The sequence below is a fragment of the Fukomys damarensis genome, unplaced genomic scaffold (assembly GCF_012274545.1).
Source record: "Fukomys damarensis isolate Sample0158 unplaced genomic scaffold, DMR_v1.0_HiC HiC_scaffold_24, whole genome shotgun sequence".
Taxonomy (NCBI): domain Eukaryota; kingdom Metazoa; phylum Chordata; class Mammalia; order Rodentia; family Bathyergidae; genus Fukomys; species Fukomys damarensis.
Window position 1 is genome coordinate 26,420,031 of NW_022900936.1, and position 8,638 is coordinate 26,428,668.

Below are 8,638 nucleotides of genomic sequence, written 5' to 3' on the forward strand. Positions count from 1 at the left end.
TTTTTTTTTTTTTTTTTTTTTTTTGGTACCAGGGATCTAACTTGGGCCCTTGAACTTGCGAGGCAGGTGGTGGAACCACTGAGCCAAATCCCCATACCCTAATTACTATTTTTTAATATTTCTAAACTTCAAGTCAACAGTTAAATTTTTACTACACAAACCACGAATTAAGCAAAGCCTTCAGTGATTTTTTTTCTTAAAAAAAAATAATGCTTTACAATCAGATATACTCAATTACATTTTATTTGCACTATCATTAAAGAAACTTTCAAACCTTTGTACTGATTTTCCAAATAGAAAAATGTTCTTAGGAAAAAGACTTTACGGTAAGAATGTTCAGTAGAATTCAATTACATAATGATTTTTCATAACACATCTAAAATTACCTGGCTTCCAGAAATGAATTTATATACAAGGAAAAAAGGAGGAAAGAAAGGAAGGAAGGGAGGGAGAGAGGAGAAGTATACAGGATATTAGTTCACCGAGAGTGAATTAAAAAAGACTCCTGGCAAAACAATCCTTTACCTGTGGAATCAGAAGAAGTTTACCACATAGGTTATAAAGTACAATTTGATGTGTTGATTCCATCAATAGTAATTTTGCCTCCTGATCTATCCACAATTTTAAATAAGCAATTTGCTATTGTTGATTTACTTGTCCTAGTCCTTCCCATAGCTCCAATTTGAAATGAAACTATCATAAACAGTTCATGCTGTACTTTTTGTAAGGGGAATAAGGTCTTTGCTCTGACAACAAAGAAGTTAGCTCTCAGGTCAGTGAGATCTAATTTTCCCAATTAGACTAACCTTAAATGGTACAGAAGATACTGTGTTCCTCAAAGTTTAAGCCTTACACAGACATTCTTTTCTCACTGAGAAAATTCAGGCTAATCGGTTTTTTATTTAGTTTTGAGTAATTTGATTACCACCTAGCTAGAGAAGCTCAGCAGACCCAGAATAGCTGTCTTTCTGAACCTTTCCTGAACACTCAAAGTGTCACCAAAGCAACACTACTAAAGAGATTTTGCTGCAACTATCAAAATGAAATTTCCTTCCCTTCTTTAAAATAAAATAAAAATAAAGGGAGTAGAAACTTTGGCCAGGTAGACTAGGAAATTCAAAGGGATATCTGCAACTTCCCCTGCTGTGTGAGAAAAAAATACAGGTTAGAATTGTTCAGGAAGCCACAGATAATATCCAAAGATCTTGGAGACCTTGCTCAAATAATCGGCTCACTATAAACATCCCAGTGATTGATCATGTTCCTTCGGCTGTGCAAAATAAAGGAATCTTTTCTGGATGCTCATTTGTGTCTTCATGTGAATAGAAATATTAGGATTTGAGAACATTAATGTGGTTCATTTACCTTAATAAAAAACAATTTGGGGCTGGGGATTTATTTTAGTGGTTTTTGCTGCCTGCCTTGAAAGCATAAGGTCAGGAGTACGATCCCCAGCTCAAAAAAAAAAAAAAAAAAAAAAAAAAAAATTTAAAAAAAAAAAAAAGACAATTCTTGTAAAAAACACAGAACTATCTTGAATTGATGAATTGATTAGGTAATCAAACTTCTATAATCGTTTTTGTTTCAAAAATATTTCTGTCTTCGATTCCACAGTGACTCAGTTTAGAGCCTTGTAACAAAACACATTTGAGGTTATAAAACTTGAGTTTCTGAAAAAAAAAAAGTGAGACATTACTGTTCTTTATTGTTTTACTTTTCCTTATTTGTAAAGTATATTTTTACTATTAAAACAATGGTTTCATAAAACATTTTGAGGAGCAAAAGAGAAATATAGAAAAAAATTTTAAAAGTTAAAAAAAAAATCTGAAAGCCCATCACCCAGAAAGAATTACTTTGATTTATAACTATTCTAGTATTTTTGTTAATATGCTTATCTACTTTTAAAGCACAAAACATATCTTACTATCAATCTTTATATATAGCTTTTAAAAAATACATTGTATCTCAAGCACTAGAAAATGACTATACAAATATCCCATCATATGGAGTTACTATACTTTAAGCAACCACTTATTGTTAAATTTACCCTATAGAGTTGGTTAAAAAAAAGTATATTAAAAGTATGCTTTACAGTGGTGTATAAGCCATCTAAAATATATTTTTCTTTGTAGAGAGAAAACTTACTTATTTTCTATGCATCAACCACATGTTATTATTACTTTCATATGAATAAAATACATGAGATATTGTAAGAGCCTGACTGAACCAGAGCGACTCCATGTTGACCAGCAAACGACCTAGAGACTGTCGCTCCCCCCCATCCCTTATAGGATAACTAATGATTAATTGTGAATTGTTAGGTAACTGCTTTGAAGTAGCTGGGAAACTAAATGGAAACTGTAGTGAACACAGAGACCCAACACAAATCACGCCACTCCTTACTTGCCTGTAGTTGAATGTTCTGAACATTATAATCTAAATTGTAAATGGAATAATGGATAATCTATCTGCTGATCATTAGTACGTGACGGTCAAGTATATGCTTGATGACCACTAGCTCAGATCAACTGATTCTTTGCCTTTGTCCTCTTCCTGTAAGTTTTAAGTGTACCCCCCCTCCCCCGCCTAGCCCTATATAAAATGGCCTCTGTTTCTGAGCTAGCCACCTCTCTGAGCTACTTGGCTTGGGGAGTGCCGTCTGGCCAGACTAATAAAGGTCTATTTGCCAACTTGCCTGGTGTGTTCCTTCCTGGGTGACTCTCGCTGTCCGACAAGCTCCTGGAGCCTCGTTGAGCTTCTGAGCTCAGCATCGTGGAAGCCTCTTGGCTGTTCACGCTCCAGGAGTAAAAGTGAGACTTAAGTCTTACAATATGAGCCTTCTGTTCTTCATGAGTCTGGAAAACAATATCTTGTAATGCTCAGTCAAGCACATCTTGGTATAGAGCCTGATAGTTAATAATTCCATATGCCTTTTTTGAGCCATTGCAATGGAGGACACTAGACATTATTCAAGGTGCCTTAAAACAAAGAAATACTCTGTCAGCTATAATTAAAATAAGTAAAACTTTTTCTTCCATAAAAGTAATTCTCATGTAGATGAACAAATGTGAGAAAAAATGATGAAAGATATTTGTAAATATTATAATTTTCTAAAAACAGTTTTGTTGTTGTTGTTGTTTTTGTTTTGTTTTTTGAGACAGATTCTCACTATGTAGTTGAGACTGACCTGGAACTCACTATGTAGCCCAGGCTGGTCTCGAACTCATAGTGATCCCCCTGCCTCAGCCTCCTGAGTGCTGGGATTACAGGTGTGAGCTGCCACAACCGGCTGAAAACAGTTTTAAATACTATCAACATAAGACTTTTCACTTTTTTAAAAAGATATCCTCCATCTAGAGTTAAAGGGGAACGGTTTATTTGGCTTACAGTTCATACAGGTTTCAGTCCATAATCAGCTTGCTCAAAGGCAGGGTGGCAGAGGAATAACAGTTCAGACAGCAAATGCAACAAGAGACCTTTACAGCATCTTTCTGTCCCTTTTATCTTATTCAGATTACTTAGGGCAGGCAGCACCCACACCCTTAATCCTAATGCCCTTGGACCTAGCCCCACCATGAATCAATCACACTCTCTAGATTCAGCCACCTTCTGAAACAGTATTAGGCTTTGAGTGGACAGCTAAACACAAGCCACAACAGTATCAAATAAAGAGTATCCTGAAAAGAAAGAACTAACCAAATGCCTACCTGGAACACTGGAGAGGCAGTAGGAGGCAGAACAAACAGATAAGCATGCTGCCCAACTTACTAAGTGATGCATTTCATAGAGAGGAAGGGATGACCAATATCAAATGATAAGTTAGGTAAAAAGAGGCCTGATTATGAATTGTGTGTGATCTAGGTAAAGGCAGAGTCAATGGAGTGGTGGGATCAAAGTCCTGTTTGAAGAGGATCCATAAAAGGACAAGAGGAAAGGAAGTAGAGACAGGCACTACTGGCAACTTTTCCAAAGAATTCCACAAAAGAGAGCAGAGAAACAGAATTCTAAAGAGATAGGGAGTAGGGGGCAAGGGATTTAGTTCAGTGGTTCTTCTGCCTGCCGCATGAGCACAAGGACACAAGTTCGATCCCTGCTACCAAAAGAGAGAGAGAGAGATAAACCCAGGTGAGCAAGTTTATCCTTCTGTATGAAGCATGTTTGCAGCAGTATTTGTTCCCACTTGCATTAAGTTACAATAAAATGTTTTGTTTCCTCAGTGTGTGTGTGTATGTGTGTGTGTGTGTGTGTGTGTGCGTACATAGAAATGACAGACTGAACAAAATAAATATTCATTCCTAGAGAGTATAAAGATAGAAAAATTTGCATGGGGTTTGTACAGGAAGGAAAACCAAACTTAGAAGAGAATTCAGAGGAAGTTGCAAAGTTCAAGTAGGTGTTAGAGGATGTAGAAAATATTTTAGTATATTAATGAGCTCTAATGAGTAAGGAGTAGTGATGCTGAAATGTAGGAATTAGAAAAGATGATTGATGAGATATGAGGGAAGGCAGGAATAGATATGATGCAGAATACAACTTGAAATGTTAGATTTTTATTTGGAGAAGGGAAATCTATATCAATATCTATATCTATATCTATCTATATATCCTTTCTAGAAGCCTAAATTCTGAATGGAAATTGGCTTCAAGGCTTTGGATAAAGGACTAAGGTATGTACCAAAATCATCTAAACTTATCTCCTAAATTATGTAGAAATATATTAAGCAGTTTAAGGCATTTGTTCTTTTATAAAAGGGGCATGAAAACATTCATAACACTAGTGCTTTGCAGGATAATATACAATAGAGCTTATTAGGGAAAATTTGCAAGCAGATAAAATCAGAACATGAACTCCTCTCAAAACTTGCAGTACCTCTTTTTTACATGGGATGAAATTAATTGAACAGCCATGGTGGAGAGAGGCCCTAGGTTTTAATCCTCTATAAATGTATAAGGTTTTTGAGGAAGGAAACTTTCCCGTAACGACCATAAGTAACAGCAGGAGGTTTTTATTCCTCCAGAGCTCAGCCTGGGGCATCAGTCTGTTCTCTTTGTGAACTAACTTGAAACTGCTGAGCCAGCTTCCTGTTACTACCAAAAGAGAGGAAGAAATGAGCCTCTCAGGTCTTCCGTCTTTCATTACTTAGCTAATACAACTTACAATTCAGACAGGCAAAGGAGAAGAATAATTAATTATTTTGATTATAAACAGAGCATGCACCATGAAATCATTATTACTTACATTTAAGGCATGGGATATAGATAAGCCAACTATTGCTTAATCTGTGGAATTGGCAGTCAGCACAGCAAGGAGTGCAGCAAAGAACACCAGTGAGCTGTCAGGAAATGTGGGTCTATGAGGCTGTCACCTGTAATAAATGGAATATATTTCTGAGAGAATGAGATGTAGATGTTTTAGTGCACTTCATACAAACTGGGAATTGAGAAGTATACATCATTAGTTGCCCCACCCCACCCCTGCAACTTAATTAGAATTCAAAATAAGATTATCATAATGATACCTTAAAGGATTCTTCTGCATATAATGCATTTTACTTTTGAAGAATTTGCTTTAAAACTTAATCAGAATTTTTAAAATGAAAGAAAAGAACACTAGTTCTTTTCTAAGGGCTGGGGATTTAGCTCAGTGGTTCCAGTGCCTGCTTTGCAAGCACAGGGACCTGAGTTCTATTCCCAATGCCAAAAAAAAAAAAAAAAAAAAAAAAAAAAAAAATAAAAAAAAAAAAAAAAAAGAACATTAGTTAAAATACTTTGCTTTTAAAGAAATCCAGTTGGGGCCAGGGATTTAGCTCAGTGGTACCACCGCCTGCCTCACAAGGGCAAGATCCCACGTTCAATCCTTGATACCAAAAAAAGAAAAAGAAAAAAGCCAATTTGAAAATCAATTACTTATCCCACAATATACACTATAAAATATCAAATACATTACAGACTAGTGGTAAACGTAATCCTCCCCAATTGAAATGTGACCAGTTATTTAAATTTCCCCACCTTTATGTGAAATTATAGATTTAAATGAAAATATTATAAAATATTGCCTACAAATACATTCTATAAATATAAAATACAGCATAGAAACAATCATATCATGAGTAATTCTAATAGCATCCACTATGTCCATCAAAATATCTGGGATCTTGCTTTCATATAGAGTAGTAGATACATTTTATATGCATAGAAGAGGATACAATTTAATTTTAAATGCATTTTAAATATTAGAAAATATACAGGACTTTAATATACATATACATTTTAATTCAATGAGATATTATTACAAAAATGCTCTTTCATTTAAACTTCAGTGAAAAAAAAAAAAAATCCCGAGAGGATAATCCTGAGGTAGGTATACTTACTGATGTGTCTTACTTGTTTGAAATCACATTATTATGAAAACAGACCAAGTTCTCTTTCACCACCTCTTTGTTCTGCTGTATAAACCTCTGTCACGTCCAAATGGTCTGACAGTGGACATTCCCAGTAAAGTCTAACTGATGTGGGAAATGACGGAAGAATGAGGTTATCCTGACCACCACAGAATCTGTTGAGAGCTTACCACGTAATACTGTACCCCTAATTGAAAGATAGAAAAAGGTACTCAGAAAAATGCAGTAGAAATCACTTTGATAATTTAAAATCAGAAAGGCTGTTGTGTAATGAGTTAAAAAAGATGACACTCAAAAGTTAGGTCTAAGTTTGAACTTCCAGTACCGGTGAATGTGATTTTATTTAGAAGTAGGATCATTGTAGAAAAAAAAAAATTAAGGATCTTGAGAGGAGATCATTTTAGATTTAAGATGGACACCTCAATCCAATGTTCAGTGCGTCAGAGACAGCAAAAAGACAGACACAGAGAGAATGCTGTATGAAGATAGTGGCGGAACACAGAGTGATATTTCTAAAGCCATGGAAAATGCCAACGATTGCCAACTGCTCACAAAAGCCAGAAGGAAGCATCAGTGTGGAGAAGGAGGCAGCTCTGCCTCCATCTTGATGTTGGACTTCTGGCCACTAGAATTGCCAGAGGATACCCTTCTGTTATTTTCATCTACCCAGCTTTCGGTACATTGTTAGAGGAGACTTAGAAAAACAGATGTCCCTTTGTAACTATAAGAAGCTCAAATTCTGAACAGCAAAATTAGAATATAATTGAGTAAAATAGCAAGTTGAAAAAAAAAAGGAGCCAGGGATGTTGCTCAGCAGTACCACGCCTGCTTGGTAAATGCAAGTGCAAGGTCCTGAGTTTGCTTCCTGGCACCTAAAAAATTATTTTAAAAATCACAAAACAAACAAACAAACTACACTAGTGTAGCCACAAGTGCCATTTGGCTGTGCTCTTTTGGCCTGAATGTGAGGAAGACTGAGACCGGTGGGAACTCTGGGGAGCTGGAGTGAGTTAGCTCTGTTAGCTTAACCATCACAATAAGCCCAAGAAAACTGATACGATTTGGAAATGAAAATCAAAGATTAACAGATCTTGCAAAAATTTCAGGAAAATCTCCAGAACTCAAATTTTTTGTAAAATTCTTGATTCTAAAATGTTTTCATTTTAGTGAAAATATTGGGCAAGCTAAACAAACATACCAAACTACCTATAGACTTTTTTCTCATAAATTATTTTATTGGCACATTATAAGTATACAGTACATTTACTTCATTGTTGGAAACTTGTACCTTTACATGATGTAGCATGGTTCTTATTTTTTCCCTATTTGCCTGCCCTCCCTTCAATACCTCCACCCCTCCCTATTTGCAAAGGCTTTGTTTTGATTTTTTTTCTTTTTTCATATTTTTTCCCTTCCCTTCCTCCCTTTCTACCCCTCCAACATCCCCTATCACTATAAACTTTAAGTTTATGGTTTTCAAGCTCTGCTCTGGAAATGAAAATGGATTATCCTATTCTGGATCCTACAGGGGGGTAAACAGATCATCTAGTGAAGGGATGATGTTTTGGGGAACAAAGATCCCTAGAGTATCCTATTAAGAGTAAGACACCTCTCCCTAACTTTTTCTTCCTTTTCTATTCATATATGTTTGTGATACATAATGACTACATTCATTATGGGGTATTGGTACAAATATACATATATATATTGCATCTTGATCCTTTGACTTCCTGTTTTCTGTCCTCCTTGCAGTCCCCCACTCCCCAGATTCCCTTCCCATCTCTACCAAATCTAAAATGTATACATGAATACAAAAAGTTTCAGTGAACTACAGAAGTGATGGAGTTCTTCCATGAAACTCCCTGTGAAACACAGTCTAAGACCTTTATCTAGATCAGTGTTTCCCATACTTCTGTGGAAATCACCTGGAGGGTTTATGAAAATGCAACACCTAGGCTCCACTCAAAGACATTCTGATTTGGTCGGTGTAGGACGTGAGCTATGCCACACTTTGAAGAGCGTATATCTCAGCTAAACATATTTTTTTACTGGGGAAAGAGATAGGGTCCAGCAAGGGAACTGGTATGCTTGGCACAGTAGTTGGGAAGGTGAGATCAGTTTCAAAATACTGTATCCATTCCTGGCTAAAGCAAAAATGCTTAATATTAATAAGTTGTTCTGGTGGTTTAACATTTTTTGTAACTGTACCCTAAGATTGTTACTAATTCATAATAATT